Source organism: Suncus etruscus, chromosome 11 (genome assembly GCF_024139225.1).
Source record: "Suncus etruscus isolate mSunEtr1 chromosome 11, mSunEtr1.pri.cur, whole genome shotgun sequence".
Classification (NCBI taxonomy): Eukaryota; Metazoa; Chordata; class Mammalia; order Eulipotyphla; family Soricidae; genus Suncus; species Suncus etruscus.
In genome coordinates this window covers 15,531,099-15,536,952 of record NC_064858.1, presented here as the reverse complement: position 1 = coordinate 15,536,952, position 5,854 = coordinate 15,531,099, and positions in this window count along the sequence as shown.

Here is a 5,854-nt window from a genome sequence, read left to right as displayed (position 1 = left end):
ACCTGGGTTTGATCCCTGGTATCCCATATGGTTCCCCAAGCCAGGAGCATAGCCAGGAGTAGCCCCCTGAATGCCACTGGGTGTGGCCCAAAAGAAAACAACAATAACAAAAAAAGAATTAAAGATATAAAAGTAGATATAAAAAACTTCAAAGTGAAATAACTTTGTAGTGGAAATGAAAACTCACTGGAAAGTCTCATCAACAAAGGTGAAAGGAGCTGAGGATGGAATCAGTGAGCTGGAAGATGAGATGCATAACAAGTCCATACATAAAAGGTTGGAAAGAGCCTTAAAATAAACAATCAAATGATGGGGAGAAAATTCCTCAAAGAATGCAAATAGATGAAAATAGAATAATGGGATAAACTCAAAAGAAACAACATAAGAATCATTGGAGTCAGAGAAACCCAGGAAGAAAATCTTCATGAAGAATCAACAGTTAAGGACATTATTTCAGAGAAGGTCCCAAAGTTAAAGAGTCCATGTAAGCACATCCTGGATGCCTGAAGATTAACAGTTAAAAGACATCCAAAGAAAAGCACCATAAGGCATATTCTAGTCACAATGATGAATACCACAGATAGCAATGGAATACTTAAGAGAGCAAGATCAAAAAAGGAAATTACATACAAAGGAGCATCCCTATGATTTATAGCAGATTGATAAACAACCTTCAAGGAAGGCCTGAAGGCAGTGTGGTATATAGTGACAAATGAATGCTTCACCAAGAGTACTTCACCTAGCCAGATTTACATTCAGATTAAAGGAAGGATAAACACCTTTAATGATAAGCAACAGTTCAGACAATTTACAGACTTAAAACCAGCATTAAAAGACTGAAGGGTCTACTGTAAGGCAAGTCAGTCCCAAGAAATACACCAAACTACAAAAAGATGGCACTAAATCCCAGGATCATCTCTCTCAACATCATGTATCTCTTAATCCTAAGAGATACAGAGTGGCAATATGGATCAAAAATTTGAATCCAAAGTTTTGGTGACTGCAAGAAACATATCTGATTAATCAGAGCAAGCACAGCCTTCAAGTTAAAGGTTGGAGGACAATCATTCAAGCAAACAACTCCCTTAAAATAACTGGGGTGCCCATACTAACGTCAGATGACATAGACGTTAAGCTTTAAAAGGTTATAGAGACAGTGATGGATGATTCTTAGTAATCAAGGGATATGTGTTAGGACCTGAATTCTAAACGAGGGATGCCATTTTGTAAAGACCACATGGTTGCCTTCTCAGGTTCTGAGCAGGGAGAGATGCCATTTTGTAAGGACCACATGATGTAAGCCACATGTAGGTCTTCACAAGTCCATAGACCCCGCCCCAAGCTACCAGGTAGCCTATCAGGGAAGGACAAGGGAGAAGTACGAAGGTACTGTTAGACAATAGCCAATCACTTTAAGAATCATCAGAAAGTTGAAACCTCCCTATATCCCTTCCCTATATAATCATCCTCATGACCTTGGGTGGGGCTCATCTCCTTCAGGGGATGGCTCTGGCTGGCCAGACTGGGAGGTCTTGTTGGCAGATGGATTAAAGTATTAAACTTTATTCCAGTTGTGTGGTCTCATCCTTCTACTCTGGAACCCTACATATGTACACCAGGATAAAGTATTACACTCCTTAACATATATGTACCCAGTGAGGGATCAGCAAAATACTTAAAAACAATTGCTTATTGATTTGAAGAAAGACATCAAAAGCAACACAATAACAGTGGGAGATTTGAATTCCTTCCTGCCACCCATGATATCTCAACCAGGCTAAAACCTAACAAGAATATACTGACTCTGAAGGAAGAAATGGAAGAGAGTGGCTTAGTAGAAATATATAGGGCTCTCCATTCCTAAAAAACTGAATATACATTCTTTTCCAATGCACCTGGGACATTTTTCAAGATAGAACGCAACTTAGCCTAAAACATACTCCCCAAAAATCTAAAGGAGAGGAATTGTATCAGCTACCTTCTCAGATCATGAGGTGTAATTGCTCCTAATGCTGATTTTCCACTCAGGGAAGGCAGGTCTGTTGCAAGGGCCACTGCAGCAAATAATCCAAACGAAGCTGAAAGTGAAATGCACTTGGATGAATGAATAGCAATCTGTCTCTTCAGGAAGAGAAGAGAGAGAGAGGAAAGAGAGGGGGTGAGGGAGGGAGCGAGGGAGGGAGAGAGAGAAAAAAGAGAGAGAGAAGAGAGAGAGAAGAGGGGTGAGGAGGGAGCGAGGAGAGACAGGGAGAGCGAGAGAGAGAGAGAGAGAGAGAGAGAGAGAGAGAGAGAGAGAGAGAGAGAGAGGAGAGAGAGAGAGAGAAGAGAGCTGCTTACCAAAACTGCAATTTTTTTTTTTTGTTTTTGGGCCACACCCGGCGGTGCTCAGGGGTTATACTCCTGGCTGTCTGCTCAGAAATAGTTCCTGGCAGGCACGGGGGACCATATGGGACACTGGGATTCGAACCAACCACCTTTGGTCCTGGATCGGCTGCTTGCAAGGCAAACACCGATGTGCTATCTCTCTGGGCCCCAAAAGTGCAATTTTATTTGAGAGACCTTCCCAGGGCAGGGAGTTCAGACAGAATGCTTATCATGAGCCAGTGTTGCCCAGGTTTGCTCCAGACATGTAAAATATGATAAGTAGGAAAAATCTCTGTTTAGGGTAAAACCAAGTTGCAAACAAACAAATACAAAGAAAAGAGAGATGTTTTTTTTTGGGGGGTGTGAAACCAAGTTGTAAACAAACAGTTACAAAGAAACCAGGGATGATCTTTGTTTTGGGTAAAAACAAGTTGTAAATTGAAAACCAACAATGGTGCACAGAAATTAGAATGAATTACAAACAAACACAAACTTTAACACCAGGAAATTACAAAGCTAAGTATATAAAAACTAGTGGTCAGAGACAATATCAAAAAGAAAATCAAAATATTCCTAGAAACAAATGAGAATGAAGACACAAATTATCAGAATTTGTGGGAAACAGTAAAAGCAGTACTAAGAGAAAATTTATAGCATTGTAATTATTCCTCAGGAAAAAGAAGGTCCTACATAAATAATTTAATGGCACAGCTTAAAAAATGAAAAAATTATCAACAAAATTAACCAAAAATAGGCAAGTGGAAGGAAATAACAAAACAGAAATTAATGAATTGGAAATCCTTAAAGCAATACAAAATGCCAATGAGTAGCTAAAGCAATCCTTGGGAAAAGAAGACGGGAAACATCATTTCCCCCCAACTTTAAATTGTACTACAGATCAATAATCATTAAAACATATTAAGGGCTGAAGTGATAGCATAGAAAGTAGGGAATTTGCCCTGCCCATGGCCAACTGGGTTTGATCACCTCACTCCATATCATCCCTGATGCTGCCAGGAGTAACTTCTGAGTACAAGCAAGGAATGACCCTGAGCACTTCTGGGTTTGGCCAAAATAAATAAATAAATAAATAAATAAATAAATAAATAAATAAATAAAACAGTATGTTCTTGGAATAAGACAGACCCTCAGATCAATGGAATAGACTTGAGTATTCTGACACTGACCCCCAGGTATGCAATCATTAATCTTTGACAAAGGGGACAAGGAAACACAAAGTGGGAACCAAGTAAGTCTCTCTTCAACAAGTGATGTTGGGACAACTTTCGGCCACATGCAAAAACGTGAACTCAGAACCCCTCTTTAACACTTTGCATCAAGGTTAGATCAAAATAGATTAAAGACATAAGCATCAGAACTAAAAATATAAGGTACGTAGAAAAAAACGGAGGCAAAACACTCCATGACATTGATACTAAAAGCATCTTCATGGAGGAAACTGTTTTCTTCCTGAAAACATTATTCTGAGTAAAAATGAATCAATGGAGAGAGATTGACACTAAAAAAGGTGCCACTGTTCAAGCAAGTGCAGCAAAGATGAGCAAAAGAATTACATTAAACTGAGATTCTTCTGCACTTCACAGGAAAGAGTGTCTAGAATATGAAGGCTACCCAGCAAATGGGAAAAAACTATTCACCCAATACACATATGAGTAATGGTCTAATATCTAAGATATGCAAGACTTCTAGTAGGAGCTTACAAAGAAAAAACATTCTAGCTTCATCCAAAATGAGAAGAAATCAATAAACATTTTCTCAAAGAAGATATACAGATGGTCAAAAGGCATGAGAAAAGAATTCTCCACATTACTGATAATCAAGGAGATGCAAATCAAAACAGTGATAGCATCTCACACCACAGAAACTGGCACACATCACAAAGAATAAGAACAACCAATGCTGGCATGGTTGTGGAGAGAATGGAATTTTTATCCACTGTTAGTGGGAATGTCATCTAGTCCAGCACTTCTGAAAACAGTGTATAATATTCCTTGAAAAACTAGAAATTGAGCTCTCCTATGATCCAGCAATACCACTCCTAGGTAGATGCCCTCTGAACACAAAAACACAATACAAAAATGCCTTCTGCTTGGTAGGAGAGATAGCATGGAGGTAGGGTGTTTGCCTTGCATGCAGAAAGATGGTGGTTCATATCTCGTCATCCCATATGGTCCCCCAGCCTACCAGGAGAGATTTCTGAATGTAGAGCCAGGAGTAACCCCTGAGTGCTGTCGGGTGTGACCCAAAAACCAAAACAAAAAAATATGCCCTCTGCACTCCTACATTTACTGCAGCACTATTTGATAGCCAAAATCTGGAAACAACCCAGGTGCTCAACAAAAGATGAGTAGCTAAAGAAACAATAATACATCTATACAATGACATACTGTACAGGTGTTAGGAAAATGAAGCCATGAAATTTGCTTGTACTTGGATGGACATGGAAAATATTATGCTGAGTGAAATGAGTTAGAGGGAGAGAGAGAGACATAGAATAGTTTCACTCATCTGTAGTACTACAGATAAACTACAGTATAGTAATAATTTCCAGTGATGATAGAGGTGAGAGCTGGGAGTACCATCTCAGGATATAAAATTGCCATGAAGAGTGGTGAGTACAGTTAGAGCACTAAGCATACTGAAAATAACCATAACAATGATAGTTGGATCTGATCACTTGGGACAAGAATTGGGTGTTGAAAGAGAATAAATACCCCCCATTGACAATAGTGTAACCACAATGTCAGAGAGAAAAGAAAGAAAGAATGTGTGAGAGAAAGAGAAACAAAATGCTTGTCTCAGACACAGGTAGGGAGTAGAGAGTGGGAGGGAAATGTGGGACATTGATGTTTCAAAAGTTGTACTTGTGAAGGGCAGTGCACATTCTATGACTGAAGGTCTTCTATGAACATTTCTGTAACCACAGTGCTTAAATAAAGAAATTATTATTAAAATATCTTGGGCTCCGTATGCTATGCAATATGTCTTGGAACAGGACTCTTTTACACAATTTTTCATACAGGTTGTTAGTAACCCTAAATGTCTTTAAGCATGGCACTCCCCATTCCTCCTACTATTTATTTATTTCTCCTTATTATCTTGCCCTCTTTCATACTATATGTTTTGACTTACTGTGTTTATTATCTGCCTTCAACACTTAAACATAAAAAGCTATGAAAACAGTAGTTTTTGTTTTATATTACCATTTTCCTAATAAGAACTATTAAGTACATATTTATTAAATTGAATTTTTAAAAATATAGTGAATAAGTCAGCTTTAGATAGAAAAGTATGTAGGTCAAGAAACAGAAATATTATCTTGTGGGAAAATTGCTGTGGTTTTGTCCTTTGGTGAATGAAGGTGATGTCCTACAGTGTTCCTTGGAAGAATGGCTATACGAAGCAGGGAAGAACTTCCTTTATGAAATTCATAAGGAAGATATACTATATGTATATATAGTATATTATT